We start from the raw sequence: 22,512 nt of genomic DNA on the forward strand, positions 1-22,512 counted from the left end.
AATTAATAATTTCATTTTATATACTATTTTAAATTTTATATATAATTTTTATTTAATTTATATATATAAATAATATTTATATATTTTTTATTATATATTTAGTATAATTATATTTTTAATGATGAAATATATTTTATTTTTGGTAATGATTTAGTTCAAAATTTTGTTTACATGATGATGGTGATAATTGTTAAAAGAATAAAAATTGTTGCAAATGTTACTTAAAACATTGAATTGGGACGGGACGTGAGGTTCGGATCTCTTTGTATGGCAGCATCTGATTTGTTGATGTTGAGATACCGTCAGTTCGAGTTTTTCGTGAGGAGTTGGAGGTGGTACCTACAAGAGACTCCGATGTTTAAGTTAGCAAGGGCTGTAGGCAGGCTTTTAGTAGATTAGAATGTGAATTATACTTGAGGGATGTCAGTGTACTTATAGTGGGGTCGATAACCACCTTTGTTAGAGTAGTTCCATCATTTCTGATGGATAACTGTTTCCTTTATCTTGGAAGTTTGTTGGAATCTATCTTTTAGTAAAGATAGAAATTGTAGGAGAGATTGGCGGAGGCAGTTACCTGCTTTGGACATGTAGAGCTGGGCTCTTTTGTCGGTATCTGACCTCTTTAAAGAGGCCGGGTATGTTTGTAGAGGCCATTTTTCTTGGTGGACCTTTTTGTTTGTTTGACCTGGCTTTGCTTATTAGGGCAGAGTATGAGCAGTGCCCCTGCTTGAGTCTTGAGCCTTTTATAGGTCGAGCTCAAGCATTTCGTAATTTTTGCTTAGACGTCGGGTGCCCCGTCTTTCCAAAGATCAAGTACTCAACGTACTTGAAAATTTGAATGGTGCCTCCCTTTAAATGAGGGGCTAAGTTGGCACGGCAGTTTTCTTGAATTGTGCGCATGTTTTAAAGAGGAGTAAATAGGCACGTTACTCTTTGTTTCTTATAAAAGCACCGTGGCCTTTCTTCTTCTCCTTTTTCCTATTTCTGAAAGTCTTTTCATTTGCTATCATTGTGAAGAAAAGATCCTTTCTTTTCCTTCGTCTTACTTTGAGACTCCATTTTTCAAGGTTCTCCTAATCTCGTTCTTCTCGGAAGAGTTCTTTGAAGAGGATTGTTCGTGTCTTGCTGCTTGATGTGCCCCTCTTCATTTCAAACCCCCTTTGAGGTTAGTGTCTCATCATTTTTAATAGTCTTGCATTGTTTGTTTGTTCTTGTGGCTATTCTTGAATGACCTCTGATTGTTGACAATGGGTTACTGTTGGGTACTTGGATCTTTGATGATGTTGCTTTTTTCTAGGAATTTTCCTTTTGTTTGGCTACTGTTACATAGCCTGAAGTTTTTCCTTTTTGTTGTCTTGAATTGCTTTTCTGGAATTGCTAAATACTGTAATCGTTTTGGTTTATCAATTACATTTATGTTACCCCTAATGGTGTCCCTGCTATATGATGTTGTGGTTACTGATGGAATATGAGGGGCGCCATTTCGAGTCCTTCTGTGTATAGAAGAGTCGTAGAACTGTGTTGATTGGTTTGTTTGCTTTTGCCCGACCTATATTGGATGGTGTCCGAGCTCTATCAGTAACGACTTCTTTACTTTGCATTTATAGGTATAGACTTTATGTCTTGTTTTGCTGTTCTCGGTATGTTTACTAAGGTTCCCCCTAGCATTCTAACTTGGGTAGATACCATTGTTCTTTCTTGTGTTTCGGTAGTAGATAGGAAATACTGTGATACCTTCTGTAGCCATCATAATATTTGTGAGAATAGAGAGGACAAGAGGAATTATGAGTTGGTAGTACTCGACCCTGAGGAGATGGTTTGTTTCCCTCCTTTAGATAACTCGGAGCGTCTTTTCTTTTACGCTTACGATTGTTTTTTTTCTAAGCTGGGCATTTCTCTTCCCTTCTCGGATTTTGAGTCGAATATCCTCTGGTCTTGTAATGTTGCTCCCACCCAATTGCACCCAAATTCTTGGGCTTTTCTGAAAATTTTTCAACTCCTCTGCCGAGAACTCGAGGTCCAACCTTCTGCCTCGGTTTTCTTTTATTTGTTTGTGCTAACCACACCCGGGACATTAAAGCGGAAGGATTCTTGGTTTTCTTTCCGAGCTGTTTACGGTAGAAAGATTTTTTCTGTTTTTGATGAGCCTTTCCATGACTTCAAAAATTACTTTTTTTAAGGACCGATCTGTAGGTGTCCAACCTTTTTATTTAGATGAGAATGACGAACCCTCCTTTCCCTTTTATTGCCAAGAGGAGCCTGTTATAGCCAAGTATATTGTGGATAGGTTAGATGAGGTTGAAAGACGTTTTGTGGACGTGTTGCAAGAGTGTTGGGGTCGGGCTCCTCATTTAGACACCAAGAGGTTCTTAGGGGACCCCAGTCAGCTTCGGTCCAAGCTAGGTAGTCTTCCGACCTCTAGCCTTTATGATTTCTCAAATTGTATTTGTTGTTCTAATATGCCTCTTGTTTTTTTACAGAGACAATGGCTTCTAAAACTTCGTCCATGAAATACTTGCGTCAAACCCGAAAAACGGTTGTGGCTCGGGGGCTTTCAAGATAAGGAGGCTAGGGGTGCTTCTTCCCGACCTTCCCTTAAGAAGTCGGACCCTGGCCCCATAGCCCAGAAAAAGGTCATCCCAACTCCTTCCGTTTGGTTGATACCTTCTGACCCATCTTCTAAGAGCTCGGGTGCTTCATCTTCCCCGTTACCGCCAGGGCCTCCTCCCAAAAAATAGAAAACTACTAGGGAGTCGGGCATTAATGATAAGGATTTTGACGGGTTCGTTTAGAGTGAAAAGAACATCTTGCCCCATAGTCAAATAGCTATGGATGACGTGGCTATCTAGAATCACCTCCACCATATGACCCGTAATTGTATCCGTATGGCGGGGTGAGTACTGCTTTGGCTAAGAAGCTGGGAAAGACTCATGTCCGTGCTATTCAGGCTTTCCTTGACTCTTCCTGAGCTAAAGTGGAAAGGTTAAATGGCTTGAAGGAGGAGTTAGAGGAGGAGAACGCCAAGCTGAAGTCTGACTTGGAGAAAGCTCATTCTCGAGCAATAAAGGCTGAGGCGGCAGCATTGATGGCAGAGGGGATGAAGAATAAGGCCGAGGAAAGTTACACTAGGACTTACGGGGAGCTTATTGACCTCAAGGATGAATTGAAAGCAGCTCGGGAGGAGTATGCGGCCCTTTAGGAGAATGTTGTCAGGGGGATGGATGAGATGTTTGAAAATTTAAAGGCTCAAGTCCAAGTCCTTGCCCCCGACCTAGACCTTTCCCAACTTAGTCAAGATAACATTGTTGTTGACGGAAAGATTGTGCCGGCCCCTGATGAGGATGAGGGGCCTCCTCTCGACTCGAAGATTTCTGCTCCCCAAGTCGGTCAAGCTTCTGCACCGTCCGAGGTCCAACCCGAGATTGTCAATGTGGAGGCCTCTTCTTCACCATCTACGTCTATCCCAACCGTGCCGATCTTTATGCATCCTCCGACCCCTCCTGTCAAGGGAAAAGATGCTGCTACGGGCGAGGATCTCAACCCGCTGCTTGGCGAGTGATGAACCCATATTTTATGATGTATTTTGTGCCCAATTTAAGTTATTTATTCAATCCTTCACCCACTTATTCATGTAAATTGCATGGTTTTACTTTCCCTTCCTTATTTTATGATATATGTAAAACATGTTTCCTATACTTTAAAAATATTAATTTTAATTATCCTTTATTACCATTTGATGCCGTAATTTGTGTGTTAAGTATTTTCAGGTCTCATAGGGCAGGAATGGCTTAAAGGACAAAAAGGAAACATACAAAAATAGAAGGAAAGCACAAAAATGGAGTTTTGAAGAAAAGGCAGCGACGCGAACGCATGGACGATGCGAACGCGTGCCTAGCGCGAAATGGCATCGACACAAACGCGTGGACGACGCGGACGTGTGCCTTGAGCAGAACGCAAATGATGCGAACGCGTGACCCACGCGAACGCGTGACAGATGCCACGTACAAGAATCTGCAGAAAACGCCCCTAGCGATTTCTGCACCCTTTTTTGGCCCAATTCCAAATCTAGAAACACAGAATATAAGCCAGAGAATGGGGGAATCAAATAACAACTTAGTAACAAATACAATATTGATAATTTTAGGTTTTTAGATGTAGCTTTTAGAGGGAGAGGCTCTCTCCTCTCTGTTAGGATTAGGATTTAGGATTTCTATTAGGTTTAGGCTACTTTACTTCAATGCCAGGTTCAATGTTCTTTTAATTTATGTCGCTCTTCTATTTTTATTTATTCCAATGCTTTTACTTGTTAATGTTCCAATTTATCCTACAAACCTTTTCATGTCAAGATTTGAATATTCTATTTAATATTAATTGAGGTATTTCAGATTAATGATTGTTTTATTCTGTTTATGATTGCTTTCAATTTAAGTTAGATTTATTTTCCCTTTGGCTTTGGTTAAGTGATTGGTAACACTTGAGTTATCAAACTCAGCTATTGATTGAAATTGGAGTTGCTGATTGATTTGGATCGCTCTAAAACTGGTCTCTCCACAGGAGTTGGCTAGGACTTGAGGATTAACTTAATTAGTCCGCTTGACTTTCCTTTATAAAGTAAGGGTTAACTAAGTGGGAGCAACAACAATTCTCATCACACCTGATAAAGATAACTAGAATAGGATTTCCAGTCCTTATACCTTGCCAAGAGATTTTTCTTTATAATTTATTAATTTATTTTTCTTGCCATTTAAATTACTTGTTCCTTATTTTAAAAAACCCAAAAATATACAATTTTCCATAACCAATAATAAATCATACCTCCCTGCAATTCCTTGAGAAGACGACCCGAGGTTTAAATACTTCGGTTATAAATTTTATTGGATTTTGTTACTTGTGACAGCCAAACTTTTGTAAGAAAGGAATTATTGTCGGTCTAGAAGCTATACTTACAACGGAAATTTATTCGTGAAAATTCTAGATCGCGCGAGAATTTCGCTCTTCAGCGAGAAACCTTAAATTCTCTTTGTTTTTGTTTTAGATATTTAGAATGACCCGAGCTGGGTCTTATAACACTTTACTTTCTTTTGTAATATTTGGTAATTTCTTGAACACTTTACCTTTTGTTTTAGTTGCTTCCACAACTTTTATAAAGTACTATTCAAGTTATTTTCTTTATATCTCAAATAACACTTCTGCTTTTGAAATGGAGCTAGGTTTTTGAAGTCGAATATAGTTTTCCTGATTTTGAATCTTAGCAACTTTGTCAAATGAGTAGTTCTTTTATGAGTTTCCTTTCCTAATTCCGGCTTCGAGTAGTCGGTCTTTATTAAGTTACTTTTACAGCTCGTTTTTTACCTGGCCTAACAATTGAGGCCGTTTTCAGTAGTTGTTTATATAAGTTCTTACATTAATTTGTACCTCGTCACTTCATCTTGCTGACCATCTTATGTTGGGTAATGACTTTTGTGGTTTGTTGAGCTTAAATTAATGTATTTTTAATAGGAAACCTTTAAAGAAAGAAGTAGAAATTTTATTAATAGTAAAGAAATTCCTTTAAGTAAATCTACGTATTAGGGGCTTGAGTACTCCTAGTCTCTATGCTGATGCCTCATTAAAATACCCTAAAATTGGGAAAAAGAGTACACCGATGCACAAGGTTTCGCTGTCTAGCTATAATACTTTCTTAGATTACATGCGTGTCAAGACCTCGGGAGCTCCCACCCTTGGAGGTTGGACACTTTGTAGTAACATTTGCCTAAGACCTCAACTATTTTGTAAGGTCCCTTCCAATTAGCAGCAAGCGTTCCTTCTCCTGATTTTTGTACTCCAATGTCATTTCGGATCAAGATGAGGTCGTTGGTGGCGAAGCTCCTCTTGATCACCTTTTGGTTGTATCTTAGAGCCATCCTTTGCTTTAGGACTTCCTCCTTAATTTGAGCTCTTTTTCGGACTTCAGAGAGGAGATCGAGCTCTTCTTTTTGTGCCTGGGAGTTAGCTCTTTCGTTGTAGAATATGACTTTGGGTGATTCTTCAGCTACTTCTATGGGGATCATTTCTTCCATTCCGTAAACAAGTCAGAAAGGTGACTCCCCTATTGTAGAATACGGGGTGGTCCGATATGCCCACAAGACTTGAGGGAACCCGTCAGCCCAAGCCCGTTTCGCGTCTTATAGTCGGCGCTTTAACCCACCCAGTATGACTTTGTTGGCAGCTTCTACCTGTCCATTGGCCTGGGGGTGCTCTACTGATGTGAACTGGTGTTTTATTTTTAGGTCGGCCACCAGATTCCTAAAGGTTGAGTCATTGAATTGAGTCCCATTGTCCGTGGTGATGGAGTGAGAAACTCCAAACCTTGTGACAATGTTCTTATACAATGAATTTTTTACTTCTCTGGGCGGTTATAGTTGCTAAAGGCTCTACCTCGATTCATTTAGTGAAGTAGTTAATCCCTACTATGAGGTATTTGACTTGTCCTGGTGCTTGTAAAAATGATTCGAGCATATCGAGATTCCATTTTAGAAATGGCCATGGTGAGGTAACGCTAATAAGTTTCTCAGGTGGCGCAACATGGAAGTTGGCATGTTTCTGTCAAGGTGGACACTTCTTAACGAACTCAGTCGCTTCCTATTGTAAGGTCAGCTAGAAGAAGTCGGCTCAGATCACTTTTTTTGCCAGTGACCGAGCTCCCAAGTGATTTCCACATATGTCACTGTGCACATCCTTTAAGACTTTCTTTGTATTAGAGATCGGGACACATTTCAAGAGGAGTGTTGAGATCCCTCTTTTGTATAGAATATTGTGGACCAATGTATAATTTTGCGCCTCTTTTACAAGCCTTCTGGCTTCTTTTTCATTCTTGGGGAGGACATCAAATTTAAGGTAGTTGATTATATGAGTCATCCATCCTAGGTTTTGATTGGATATGGTCAATACCTCTGAACTATCCTCCTCTTTTGATATTGATGGTGTTTGCAGAGTCTCCTGAATAAGACTTCTATTGTTGCCCCCTGGCTTGATGCTGGCTAATTTGGAGAGGGCATCAGCTCGGGCATTGGATCCTGAGCTATATGTCGGACCTCTCCTTCTGCAAAGTGTGTCAGTTGTTCTCGGGCTTCATCCAAGTACTTCTTTATAATGGGGTCTTTTGGTTGATAGGTGCTGTTAATTTGCGAAGTTATTACTTGCAAATCACTGAACACCATCAATCTTTCCGCCCCTACTTCTTTGGCCAGCTTCAAGCCAGCAAGTAAGGCCTCGTACTCTACTTGGTTGTTAGAAGTAGGAAACTCAAACCTTAGGGAGAGTTCTATCCGAGTTCCTTGGTTGCTTTCTAAAATAACACCTGCCCTATTTCCAGATTTATTTGATGACCCACCTACATATAGGCTCCATGTAGCTGGATCTCCTGGACTTTTGGTGTACTCAGCGATAAAGTCAGCAAGGTATTACAACTTAACTGCGGTCTGAGCTTTATACTTTAGGTCGAACTTGGACAGTTCCACATCCCATTGTAGCATCCTCCATGCCAAGTCCGTCTTTTGTAAAATGTGTTTCATTGGTTGATTAGTGTGGACTTTGATGGTATGAGCCTGAAAGTAAGGTCGGAGTCTTTGAGATGTGAGGATAAGGGCATAAGCAAACTTTTCTATTCTTTGATAGTTCAACTCTACCCCTTGTAGGGCTTTGCTGATGAAATAGATAGGTTGCTGTCCCTTTTTATCTTCTCAGATCAGGGTTGAAGCTATAGCTTAGCTTCCTATTGCCAAGTACAGCACGAGCTCTTCCTCTTTGATAGGTCGGGTAAGTATAGGGGGCCGTCCCAGAAATGCCTTGAAGTCCTGAAAGGCTTGCTCACATTTTGGGGTCCACTCAAATTTCTTTCCTTTTCTTAGGATTGAGTAAAAGGGAAGTGATTTCAGAGTTGATTCGAGTTGGAATCTGGATAGGGCTGCCAATCTTCCATTTAATTGTTGGACCGCTTTAACACAAGTCGGGCTCTTCATGTTGAGTATAGCCTGACACTTGTCTGGATTTGCTTCTATACCTCTTTGAGTTAACATGAAGCCCAAGAACTTTTCTACTTCTACTGGGAAGGTGCATTTTGAGGGGTTCAACCTCATTTCATGCTTCCTTATTATGGAGAACACCTCGGAGAGATCGGACAACAGTGTTGCGTTCTCTTTGGTCTTGATGAGCATGTCATCTACGTATACCTCCATAATTTTTTCCAAGTGGGAGAAAAATACTTTGTTCATTAGTCGCTGGTATGTATCCCCTGCGTTCTTTAACCCAAAAGGCATTACTATATAGCAATAGTTAGCCTTTGGAGTTATGAACGAGGTCTTTTCCTAATTTGGCTTGTCCATCAGGATTTGGTTGTATCCCGAGTAAGCGTCCATGAATGACAGATATCTATAGCCTGAGGCTGAGTCGACCAGAGCATCAATACTAAGGAGGGGATATGGATCCTTAGGATAAGCTTTGTTGAGGTCGGTGTAATCTGCACACATCCTCTATTTTCTATTTTGTTTTTTCACCAAAACAATGTTAGCTAGCCACAATAGATATTTTACCTCCCTTATGAACCCTGCCTCTAGCAAGGCCTGCACTTGTTCCTCCATGACCTATGTCCTTTCTGGTTTGAGCTTTCGATGCTTTTGTTGAATAGGTCGGGAGCCCGGACATACTACAAGTTTTGGGACATCAGGTAGGGATCTATGCCGGGCATGTCAGAGGCTTTCCAGGCGAAGAGGTTGGAGTTCTTTCTTAGTAGATCAACAAGCTGTTCCTTTAGGTTTTCCTCCAGATTAGCCCCGATATTTGTTATTTTGTCAGGGTGGTCTCCGATTTGTACTCCTTTACCTTGCCTCTAGGTTGGGAGCGCAGTTCTTCTCAAATTCGGATACCCCCCCCCGGTTCAATTGTGTTGACCTTTTTGCTCCGCAGGTTGCCTTTTAAATTTAAGGCTTTCATTGTAGCATTTACATGCTAGCTTTTGGTCCCCCTTAATAGTGGCAATTCCTTCCATTGTGGAGAACTTCATACATAGGTGAGGTGTTGAGACAACAGCTGGAAATCGATTCAAGGTGGTCTGACCTATTAAGGCATTATATGCCGATGTTACGTCGACCACGATGTAATCGACACTCAATTTCTTCGACATTGTTCCCTTTCCAAAAGTGGTGTATAAGGAGATATACCCAAGAGGTCGGATTGGAGTATCCCCTAGTCTAAAGAGGTTGTCTGGATAGACCTTTAGGTATTTTTCTTCCAACCTGAGTTTGTCGAAGGCGGGTTTGAATAGGATGTCTGCCGAGCTGCCCTGGTCTATCAGGGTTCTATGGAGGTTTACATTTGTGAGGATCATTGTTATCACCACGAGATCATCATGCCCAGGTGTTATCCCTTGAGCGTCTTCTTTAGTGAACGAAATGGTAGGTAAGTCGGGCAGTCTATTTTCCTCCCCGACTTGGTATACCTCTTTGAGATGCCTTTTCCGTGATGATTTTTGTAAACCCCGTTAAATTAGTAGATAGTTAGTCAATAAATTAGTTTTTAATAAGGAAGATTAGAAATGTGAATATTATAACAAATTAGGATAGAGCTCATTGAAACGAAAATTTTAACACTAATTTTGAAGAAATCGGTCAAAGATTAGACTAAACAGGCCGAACCGGTTGAACCGGGCCTGTGGACCCAAACCAGCCCAAAAGGACATTAAATGAAACCCAAAAATTTCCCCTTTCTTCCCAAGTACACGTTCCAGCGAGCAGAGGGAAGGGGAGAACGAGAAAACGTTTTCGACCCTTACGACAACCTTCAACTCGCCGTAACTTCTCCGTCCGAACTCCGATCGTCGCACCGTTTGTGGCCACGCGACCACCGTGTCGAGCTCTACGTTTCTATTGGAACAATTTCATTGGTAAGTTATTAATCACTCCCAGATACTCCTTTCCCCCAATTTTTTGAAAATTGGAAGAGATGTTGAATTTTTTTTATTTTTGATGTTTTAGGATCCAATTAGCTTGAGAAAAACGTTCACTCTTACTTATGCGAAGCTTGGGTAAGGTAAGGATACCATAATTCTATTTTAATTTCACTAAATTTGAGCTTTGGGAATTAAATTGGGTATATATGTATTCTGAATGTGTATTAGGTTGTGAATAAATAATTGGAGCTTGAAATTGTGAATACCGGAACTTGGAGGAAGTTGTTTAGTTGATGTTTTGGGGCTGTGTTGGTTTTATTTAAATTTCCTTGATCGTTACGTGGGGAATCGGCCAAGGTATGGTTTAGGTTTCTTGCATTTAATATATAATGTTCTGTGAAAACTTAGGCTAGATGACCATAGGATAAGTTGGAATGCATGTGTATATTGAATGTTTAGTAATTTATTGATGAACATGTTTGGTTAGTGTTTGTTGGATAACTGGTGATTTGATTATGTGGTGGAGATTGTTACTTATATTGATGTTAGAAAGAAATATGGTTGACTTGTTGATTATATGTTTACAAGAATATTGAATGGAAGCTTGATGGAATTGTTGAGAAATGAGATTGTTTAGTGTTATTGAATGGTGGTTAATGGAATGGTGTAGAGTTTTGTTGAGGTTTGTTGTTGGCAATTGTATTGGTATTGACATGTTTAATATTGAATGGAATGGAAACTTTGAATGAACATGAGGTTTAAAGAATTTGCAATACTTTGGTTTTGGGCCAAACTTCGGTAGGCTATAACTTGGCTTCTGGAATCCCAAATTGATTCCAATTTATTTTAAATGAAAATTGGGTTCATGAAGTTTATGCCGTTCGAATAACGGAAGAAAAACGATTTAAAACGACTGAATTATGCCCGTCTGAAATTTTGGTGTGGAATTTGTTAATATGCAGGTGGTATTTCTCTAGTTATGCAGCTCTCTGATTGATTCCTTTTTTGAAGAACGTACATCCATGCGTACACGTGGCCCACGCGCACGCGTGGCATGGGTTTTGGCGATGCGTACGTGACTGGTCCTATGCGTACGCGTAAGGAGCTAACAAGCATATCCACACGTACGCGTGACCCACGCGCACGCGTGACATGAAGTTTTTCCTACTCATACGCATGACAAGGGACGAGCGCACGAGCTGCATCTTCACACTCCAACGCGTACGCGGGAGCCACGCGTGCGCGTGGCACCTGTTCTAGCAAACATGATTTTTGAGTTTTAAAACCTTATTTCAAATATCTAAACCTCTATTTTCATTCCTTTAGTCATAAAAAGTGGTGTTAAGCCTGACAGTCAGATGAAGCTAGGAAATGGAGATAACTTGGAGGTGAAGTAAAGCCAAAAAGAAAATGATGAATTGATTATGAAATGTTACGGATGATTATGAATGATACTTGGCTTGATAATTAAATGAATGATCATATATGATACTTGGCTTGAATGATTAAATGATCTGAGATACGAGATTTTCCTGAGTAAAGTACCGTAGCTTACCACCACATGTACCAGGTTAAAAACTTGATACTTTGTTGACCCTACGACGTAAGGGTGACCGGGCACTTATAAATTACCGGGAATGTTAACCCCCATTGAGCAATATTGATTATTTGAGAAAAAGCTATGCATAGACTCTTGGGGATGCACGTCGAGGGACAGTCTAAGGTTTTTGAACTTGTCAAGTTGGCTGGGTAACCGACAAATGAGCCTCATCAGCCATAGAACATGCATGCATAATATGCATACTACTTGAATTACTTATTTGTGCATTAATTGGGTGTGCCTAAGTGTACTTGCCATGTTAAATGTATATTTGTTACCTACAGTATTTGTAACCTTCTTGTGCTTGCCTTTATCTATTTATTTGTCTGTGAAATGCTGACGGAGATGGAAGTATGGAGGAATGGCAGTATGGGACTTAGATTTTAAGGTTAAGTTAAGTTAGGGTTAGATACTCTTAGAAAACCACCTTTTATGACTTCTATTTAATACTTTAAGCTCTATAATCTGAGTGTCGGCGTTTTAGGATTGCCTCTGGCATTCCCAAGACCTTATATCTTATGTGTGTGGCACCTTTACCATACTGAGAACCTCTGGTTCTCACCCCATACTATGTTGTTGTTTTTCAGATGCAGGTCAAGAGACATCTTGTTAGGCGTCTGGACTCCTGAAGCGAAGTGGTTACTGTGTTATTTTGTTGTACAGTGAGATATATATATATACACACACACTTAGCTTTCTCTCTGCATAACTTGTTCTTTTTGATCCTCTTAGAGGTTTATGGAGAGACAGGATTTTGTTTATGTATATTTGGGTTTTGGATATGTATATATATGTGTGTGCATATTTTCCGGCCAGTCTTGACTTCGCGGGCTGAGTTAGGAGCTTATTACTTTTTATCTTTGACCCTTTGTTTCTGTTTTTGGTTACTTTATACTTAACAGCTATAGCTTTCTTAGTATGCAAGATAACTCGTTTCTTAAGCATTGCGCTTTTAATTCGCAATTTTTATTTCCTCTATTCTTCAAGGCTCCTAGTATATTATAATCCTTCTGCTATTATATGTACACATTTTATTTTAGAGGTCATAATACCACTCCACCTCTATTTTACGACTTAAGCGTAAAGTTCAGTGTGGTAGGGTGTTACAATTTTGACATTTCTCCTCTGGCAAATCCCCCATTGATCATGTGTATATGTTGCTCTGGGCGGGTCTGAGGTGGATGCTCTTGTCGTCTTTCCTCTTCCTCCCTCTATCTCTTTCTCGGGTCGCCCAATCTGTCAGCCAAGTATCTGTCTAGCCGGCCTTCTCTGGCCAAATTTTCTATAACATTCTTCAAGTCGTAACATTCATTGATACTCACAATATTCTGTCCGACTTCCTACCTTCTTATGTTTGATCGGACGAGGAGGTGGAAGCTTCTCCATGTGGCCTATCTCTCTATAGACATCCACTAGAGAGACTCGGAGGGGAGTATAGTTGTGGTATCTTCAGGGCTTCTCTGAGTTTTGCTCTTCCTTTTTCTTAGGCTCTTTTTTCCTTTTTCCCAAGCTTGATAAGGCAGGTTTGGCCGCAGGAAATGTTCCCTGAGTCGGAAATTTTCCTCCATATTGATGTATTTTTTTCCCTTTCTTAAACTTCATTCAGAAAAACTGGATGCCACTTAGATATGGACTGAGAGAATGACCATTTCCTTTGAATTACTCAGTTTGCTCATCAATCTATAGATAGTGATTGCATTTAATTGGGAGACCAACTCTAGAATTACTCTTTCACACATCTTAAAAAGCTGGAAATTGTGCTACACATATGCTGGCTAAATATGCTTGTAATGTTGATTTTAATTGGATGGAAAAGGTTCTTAATATAATTCAGTCTACTATGATTAAAGAATGTAATATTGGCTCTGATTTAATATTACGCGTATTATCTTCGTCAAAGAAAAAGAACTCTACAAGTTAAGAAAATAATTTTTTAGTCTGGTGTGCTTGGTTGAGTATTTGGGACTTTATTCTTGTTCCTTGAATGTAAGATATTTTGTGCTTTAATATCAACCTTGTTATCATAAACCTCTAGTAGCTGTTAACTTTAAATATGTTTTGACACCTTATAACTAAATATAAGCAGCACCCTTGTTTTCATGCATAAACACTTGCCCATTTTTTCTAGTGATTTGTATTGTATGTCTTAAAGCATGCACCTAATCTCATTCTCATAAGTTATAACTTGGTTTGTTGACTAATGCAAGTATGCAACTAAGCTTCTTCTGCTTTTTTTTTCTTAGCAAGTATTATTAGCATTAAAAATGTGTAGTTTCATATTTGATTTACTATTTTTTTTGTTCACAGAAAAATCATTTTGAAAGGGAAAAAGAACTTAATTAATGTTACAAAATTTGAAGATTAAATACTAGAGAGTAAAAGTTATGATGTTGTGGACATGATGATAAACCTATATGCTACTTAATTAATTACTTCCTTTTTGTTATTGAATATTTTGCATTGACGATATAGTTAGAGTGGGTTCAGTTATTGGGGATTGTGGGTTTTTGAATGGGCTAGAGTGGGTTTGGAACTTCCAATGGAGGCGTGAGCTCTTTCAGTGGGAGTTAGACCTTCTGAGTCAGCTACATGAGGCTTTGAGACCTGTGAGGCTAGCGAATAATAGGGAGAATAGAGTTGTGTAGAAATATGATAGACTTGGTATTTTTTTGACTAACTCTTTTGTGCAGGTACTACAAGAAGGAATGCTATCAGAGGATGTAACCAGTTACAGCTTCACAAAGACCATCTGGAAAGGTTTGGTTCCACCAAGGATGGAGCTGTTTGCTTGGTTTGTCCTGGTAGGCAGGGTGAATACCAAAGAACGGCTAAGTCGGATCGGGATTATTAGCCAGGATGATAAGAGCTGTGTTTTATGTAATAAGGATGTTGAGTAGATCCATCACTTGTTTCTTGGCTGTGATTTTGCTAGGCAGGTGCGGAGTGCATGGATATCTATGTTTGGCCGGCTCTGGGATTTCCTGGAGTTAGTGAAGGACCATTTCCTGAGTTGGACAGATGAGCCGCGAAGAAAAGAAGATCGACAGCAGCGTTTGAGGTGTTTCTGTGCGATCATTTGGCACATTTGGATGGAGCGAAATAGGAGGATATTTCAGAACCAAATGAAAGGCGTAGAAGATATCATCACAATGACCATCCTTAGCTGCAACGAGTGGAGAGGTGTGCATCTCTAGGGTTGTTGATGGCTATGCCGGAGATGACGTGGGGATTTTGTTTCTTTGGTCTAGGAGTTTGTTGGGGTTGCCTGTATTTTTGTTTTGTTTGATACTGTTTGATCCACTCCAGTGTGTTGAGCTATTTTACTTTCAAAAAAAATAGTTAGAGGTTGTTATGATTTAGACTAGTATATGGTATTTTGTAATGATGATGTAATGTGTGTGATCTTATAGAATACTTTATAAATTGAATTTGATAGTAAATGTGCTATTAGTTTTCTTTAGAAATTTAATTCAAATATTTAAGGTTATTTATTGACACTAAATTAAAAAAATAGTTGAAATAGTAATTTCAATGCAACATTAGAAAACCATTGGAAATAAAAAAATATATAATTACAAAAAATTATTGTCAAAAGTCACAAAAAATAATGACGTTAAAATTATTGTCAAAGGTAACTACAAAATAGCAATGGTATTAAAATCGTTGTTTAAAAAAAAAAAATAAAAGGCAACGATTTTCAAACCATTCTCCAAACTAGTAACAAAGCTACAATGATGTAAAGTCGTTGCCTATCGTGTTATAATTGTAAACCATTGCATAATGACTGACAACATTAAAAATTATTATTTAAAAATTATTGTAAAAACCGTTGTCTATTAAGATAACAAAGGCAACGATTTTTTTTGTTGCTATTGCCTTATATAAAAAACCGTTGTCTATTAGCATTGGTAACGAATATATATACCACAGGTCAAAAAGTGTTGCCAAAGCGTTGACTAAAGTTTTATCAACGATATTCTAATCTACGACAATAATTTTTAACCGTTACAAAAATCCTTATTTATTGTAGTGATACTTCCTCCAATACCCAAGGTTAACTGATGAACAACCAAGAATAATTTTTTTCTGATGTGGAAGATCAAGTAACACTGCAACTACATAACATACTTAGAATTAAACTTTACACTAGCCTTAGGCTCCACCTTAACCAGAAGTCCACCTAAGCTACAGTCTATGGTACCACTTATTAGGATAAATAGAATATATAGTTTTAATTATAAGGAGTCTAAATGTGACGATAAATTAAGAAGTCTTTGTAGAATTAAATTTGCCAACGAGCACAGCGCAATGTAAAAATAAAAATAAAAATTTATTTGTAAATACTAACCGTACAAATGAATAATAGTCGTATAGATCAACAGTAATCATACACGTGTACAGTATAATATGGACATCAATATATGTCTCTGTAAATAGTACTGTACAATATATGCAAATAATACTGTACCAATACTTTTACATAAATAATAACTTGCACAAATATTTAACATGAAAAACTCAAAAATCGTATAACAATTACGAGTTAGACGATCTTAACAAAAATTTTACTATATTTTTGGATAATCATACAATATCCTCTCCACACTCTTACACATTCAAGATGTACATATATTATTTTTCAGTGAGATCTCTTTCCTATTTAAATACTATAATTTTATGATAATTATAGTACCAAGGAATAATAGAGATAATATCCAAAAATATCTCCTATACATAAACCTACACACTATAATTTTTTGAGAAGTATTCACACATCTATTTTTCTCTTACTTGTGTTTGATGAAAATAAACCGAAGGAACCTCACTATTTATAGGTGAGGTTCTTGTTCATTTTTAAATGTTGCACAATAAATTTTATTATGCATCATTGAAAAAATTTTTAATCTTTACGCATTTTCAACTTTGTGGTTATTTTGCACAAGGGGGAGACTCACATAAAGTTGACAAAAACAACTTTTTTTAAAGTTGCTGACATGTCACTTTATGATTGGTGTTTTATAAAATCGGTTAATAAAATTTATTTTTAAACCAGATACTTTAAATCCGGTTCGACCTAGCTGGTTTAAATAAACCGGTCCGAATCTTTTCCTTTTTTGCCCTTTTCTTCAGTCCACCAAACTACATCGTTTCATAATCCCTTTTCCTCCCTCAACGTCACTTTCACAGAAGCTCTCTCATCTCTCATATCTCATTGACCCAAGTTTTCTCCTTCTATCAGCATCATACGACAAGCTTGTCGTCGGTCTCTCCCGGCTCCGATCTCGCGTGCCTTCCTTGCCGTCGTCGTCACTGGCGGCAGTAGCAGCAGCTCCTGGACCTGGACGTCGTCGCCGCTCCGTGTCTTGTCACTGCCTCGTAGTCAGTCTCGCGCCGTCATTGCGCCCGTCGACGCCGAGACAGAAGCAGCAAGTCCCCGACTTCCTCCTCGCCTTTAGCAACTCCTCGGCCTCCTTCGCACAACCTGGTCCCAATCTGGTGAGTTTTCAACAAATTTTTCTCTTCGTCTGTTTTGTGTTTGGTTGCTGTGTTTGATTTTTTTGTCAAAAATAATCACATTGAGTGAAGATCACCAATATGGGCACATGGATATTTATAAAAAGATGAACTATATGAATGATTGAAGCCAAAATTGGGATTTTTTACTATTTTATTAATAATTGTATAATTGGTATCAAACAGAATTAAATGGGTTATGCAAAAAACTGGTAACTAAAATTGAAATTGATTTTGAAATAAGAAGTAGTGATGAAAGGGAAACAGTAATATAAAAAAATATAATTGCAGAGGTAAAATTGGAACGGAAAAGGAAATGAAGTAAAATTCAATTGAGAAAAGTAATACCAGAAAAACAATGTTACATAGCTAGAGTTCTTGTTCGAATTTAAAGTGCTAGAAAGATGCAACAAAAATTTAGGATTTTATATTTTTATAGACTACCTACTTAACGGGGTGATTTTGGGCAAATAAACAAGGGATGCATAGCATTTTTTCATAGCAGTATATGTGGCATTAGCATTAGTAAATTCAAGTTGATACATTATCATTTAGCAAAGCAAATATTCTAAAGAAGGAATAGGTAGTCTAATGTTACAATTCCTTCAACTCAACCTACTGCAATTTTACTGGAAACTTACCTTTGCCATTCTTTTCTGTGTCTCTTCCCACACGAATTGAGCAACCACGGTTAGCGACTCCCTGCAAGTTCAATGCTATTAGGACGTTTCCATAGAAGATAAAATTCTTGCTTTATTACTGTCTTAAGCTTTAACAATAAAGTTCCAAGATCGATCCCTATTGCAGGACCCTTTTGTTTTTTTGCCATCCTTCAATTCTCTGTCAAAAGCAGTGTATAAATGAAGTATGAATATGAATAACTTCTGAGTGTGTACATATGTATAGAGAAAAAGAAAGTTATACCAATAAAAGGGTTTATTTAGGTTCATTGAAACCAAAAAATAAATTAATAATATCAAGGGTTAAGCTCAATTGCATTGTGTGCTAACAAAACTTATACGTTGATGGAAAAGTTTATTATCATTTAAAGCTTTACAATTACTCTTAAGATTATCCATTAACAATAACAATTAAGCATTGACCTGCGTGTCTGATCACAAACTGAAAAAATAAGTATAGTGTATAACATTGTTGTGGACACAGTTACACATACCTTAAAACTCAAAAGGGTAGATAGATGAGTCAAGAAAGAAACCAACAAATATAAATAAAAACGAAGAAGATAATAAAAAAAATCTCATTTCCTTTTATATATATATAGCACAAATGATCATTTGTTCTGACGAAATAGATCAAGAATGTAGGAGTTCTGTTGAACTCTAAATTTTAAATTCGAATTTTAAGCAATAGGTAATTTCAAGCAATACCCAAGAGAATGTGTCTATGCTGGCTGTTTCATGCTTTCCTGTCAACCTTCTTTCATTTCCTTCTCCATTTCACATTTCACTTATGTTAAATTCATATTTGCATGTTTGGGTTAAGTGCTTGCCATGTTTGGTTGACCAATTTCATTTTTCTTAATTAAATGAAACTGTAAATGACATTGGACGTGTTAGTGTTTACTTTTGAAGAAATGATATTTCTGCAATTAAATTAGTGCCTAAGCTTGACTTTTTTGTTAATTTAGTGTGCAACCATCTAATTTAAGCTGGTATTTTAAATTGATAGTGTAAATAACTCTTCATTTATTTATAATCATATAATTAAGGGTACATCAAGTTTACAACTTAGCAATAATAATATACATAATTCTCTAGTGGCAGGAAGAAGAACAATAATACTCACAGTCTCACACAACACTTGAATCAAAAAATATAAACATGTCATAAATGATTACTTAGATGTTTGTTTGGTTTGAGAAACCTTGGTAACTTGGTAAGGGTGTGCAAAACTTAGACGGAGTTGAAATTTAACCTAAATTTAAAGTATATTTTGTTGATTTAGACTTGTCATTTTTTTCGGTATTTATTTTGTATCTGAATTAAGATTATGCTCTTAATCAAATTATTTGAAATATATTGGATAAAATACTAGAGTTGAATTTGAATCTATTAAATATACTGAGGTCTGCAAAATACAATTCTAAGGTGTCTTGAAGAAGTAGAAAATTATGTGTATCTCCAACTACTACCTGTTCTTGTTTAGGGGGTAAAATTTTCACTTTTTTACATATATAGAATTAGAAAGAAAACGAGTCTGGGTGCAATGGATGTTGATTCAGAACCACTCAATTCAGAAGAGAATGTTGAAGATTGCTTGATGACCGATGTGGAAGAGAATGTAAATTGCACTTGTGATTGCGGTTGCAGCAGTAGCAAGTGTGTTGTTGTGACGGCCGATGATATTATAAACCAGACATTTGAAACATCGGATGCAGCTTATCACTTGTATGTGCGTTATGCAAGGTGTGTCGGGTTCGGAGTTCGCAAGGGTGATACAGCGCGTGGAAAAGATGGAACACAACGCAGAAGGCAATTTTTTTTTGCAACAAGGAAGGAAAGAGAGCCGATAAATACATCTCTAATTTGAACAGGAAGAGGGAGCATAAAGCGCTGACTCATACGGGTTGTGAAGCCATGCTTGCGGTGTACTTTGACACCAAAACTTCAGCTTGGAGAGTTAAAAAATTAGTTGAGAAGCACAACCACGATCTTGTCCCCCAATGCTTGGTACACCTAATTCCAAACCACTGTGGGATGAATGAGGCTCAAAAAGCTCAGGCAAACACCATGCACGATAATGGTCTTCCAAGCGCTAAGATAATGGGACTAATGGTAGGCCAAGCCAGGGGTTATGCTAATGTCGGGTTCACAAAGAAGGATCTGGATAACCACATTGAAAGAACTCGTCGTGCAAAGCTCATTGGTGGGGATTCTAATGCAACAATTAGCTATCTACTTGGAAAAGCCGATGTTGACCCCATGGCCATGGCAAGGTACAGTGCTACTGATGAAAGTCGGCTGGCGAATTTATTTTGGGCAGATGGCATTTGTAGGGCGGATTATTAGTGCTTTGGAGATGTGCTTGCATTTGATACAACCTATCGGAAAAATAAGTACAGAAGACCGTTGGTTATCTTCTCGAGTTGTAACCATCACCGTCAAACATGCATATTTGTCTTTGCCTTGATAGAGAACGAACAAACGGTAACATATACGTGGTTGTTGCAAAACTTTCTAGATGTCATGCTGAACAAGTCTCCTAGTGTTGTGGTCACAGATGGTGATGAGGCAATGAAGGCAGCAATTCAAGAAATCTTCCCAAATGCAACTCACCAATTATGTGGTTGGCACATTCAGAAAAATGTAACGGCAAACATAAAAAGCAAAGGTTTTTCCGACGAAGTTGAGGATGAGGATGGAGCTTCAGCAGCAGTAGCAGCTGAAGATCAAAATTGGTCGGGTTTGGAAGGTGTCACCCGAGAAAACTCATTGGTCCAACTTCCTAGATTTTCTGAGGAAAAGCAAAAGCAAGCCTCATAGAATATTTATTGGTTTGATGAGAACATTATAAAATTGTAATACCTTTGTCAAAACAGGGAATTCAAGGAGGAAAATCTTTCAGTGGTTTTGATGCTCTTTTATTTAGTTACTCAAGTGTAAAAAACTAGGCTCAAGTTATGTCACTAAACGAAATGAATTCAGCAACAACATAATGCTATTCTTGTGTTTTTTTTTTAAATGAAATGCTGCATGACACTGTTTTACACAAAACTGAGTATTAATATGAACTCAATATTGGATTAATCATCTAGGTACATTGAAAGCTTCACTAAATTTTAGATGTTCAAATAACAGTACTCTTCACTCGGTATTTTTATAAAAAGATTGTTTCTGCATATGTGCATGATTTACATAATTCCAGCTGTTGTTTGAACACTATTTTTTCACCATTTTCACAACTAGATTTGTACCCGGAGGTACAAGATTCAGAGTTTTCTTGATATTTTACAGCACACAACTCAGCCATGTGAATGTTACATTTAGTAGCCACTATGACATTGGTGAATATCTTCCAAAAATAGCAGGTAATACAAGTTAAGGCCATATAACACTAACCATTTTAACCAAATAACAACTACCAAAGACAAAGAGGCTCCATCCATCACACAATCGTTGGCAACTGCCATTGCATTCCACGAGAAACATTTAACTCACCGCCATAGTTACACCAAAGTAATTGTACTATAAAATGCAGCCACTCCTTTAGAGCTTCAACACGCAAAAACAAAATCAAAATCAAAATCTTATCTCTAATGGCTTACAAAGCTTCTTCTTTACTTGTACTTGTTCTTTACTTGTTCTTTACTTCTTCAGAGCTTCAACTACTTATAGAAGGCTGTAATGTTGCATTCTTGCTGTATTCAATCCTCGTCATTGGGAGACTCCTTGCTGCATTCTAATTGGTGCATTGTTGCTTTCATCAAAACTTTCTTTTTGATGAAACACAATACACAGATAATACAGAATGATAATTTACTTCAATCCAATGTTTGTCAATGATAATTAACTTCTAAATTCAACAGACATTTTAGAGTGAAAACAATGAAACTCAAAAGCTTAGAATTGGAAGCTCAAGGCAGCCTGAAAAGCTGTTACCGAAACAATTTGGAATATCTTCACTCAATTATCTTCACATAAGTCTCTTGCAGCACATATATAACTATTGTGGACTTTGAAGGACTTCAAAGCAGAGTATCAAGTTGCTTGCTTCCAATAGAGAATGAATAACGATTATAAATTAAACAATTCTACATGAAATTTGTACCTATAAAATGTTCTGTATTTCCAAAATTATAACTAAAACAAATTAATAATGCAAGGAAAGGAATGTCTTGCAAACTTAGATAAAACATCCATCAAACAAGGCATTAACAGATTCTGGAGGCAAAATTAATCAACAGATTGTGGAGGCAAATCTACACAGAACGACTATTACCTGAGCATCTGCCCCAGAAGAAACTAGGACATTCAATACATGAGAGAAAGCAAGACCTGTGATTCTTTTAGTGTGGCCTTTGAGTTTACTTTTAACCTGCAAATAAGAAAGCTATGCATAAACACCAAATTACACAAATCATAAGTTAGCAGAAACAGTTTATGAACAGCAATCATACCTCATCTACACGGACATTATATATCTAAATTGAAAAATCATCCATGCCTATAGCAATGATATTGTTATCCTGAGGATGGAAAGCAAGAAAGGTTGCAGATGAATGGCATTTGAAGCTAATGCCAGAATCTGAATTAGTGTATATCAACCTTGACATCTGTCATAATAGGGATAGAGATGATCAAATTACTTAGTTTGAAAAAGGTAAGGGGGTTAGAAGAAGGAAACTCGAGGGAGGGCTTAACATTATCCACCAAAGATAGCACTTATCCAGGAAATTGCATGTGAGGTTTATTTTTCTTTTATTTTTCCTTTCTTCTCTTCATACTAAAATTTT

The 22,512-nt window shown here is 37.7% G+C and overlaps 2 long non-coding RNA genes across 2 annotated transcripts; one reads left to right on the forward strand and one right to left on the reverse strand.

Moving 5' to 3' along the window:
* Nucleotides 16,683–20,737, forward strand: LOC110264311. The gene is made up of 2 exons (XR_002350241.1): nucleotides 16,683–17,021; nucleotides 19,238–20,737. It is a non-coding gene; the product is annotated as an uncharacterized LOC110264311 (long non-coding RNA).
* LOC110264310 lies at nucleotides 21,368–22,289 on the reverse strand. Its single transcript, XR_002350240.1, has 2 exons — nucleotides 22,177–22,289; nucleotides 21,368–22,094 (listed from the first exon to the last, which is right to left on the reverse strand). It is a non-coding gene; the product is annotated as an uncharacterized LOC110264310 (long non-coding RNA).

Source organism: Arachis ipaensis, chromosome B07, assembly GCF_000816755.2.
Source record: "Arachis ipaensis cultivar K30076 chromosome B07, Araip1.1, whole genome shotgun sequence".
NCBI classification, from domain to species: Eukaryota; Viridiplantae; Streptophyta; class Magnoliopsida; order Fabales; family Fabaceae; genus Arachis; species Arachis ipaensis.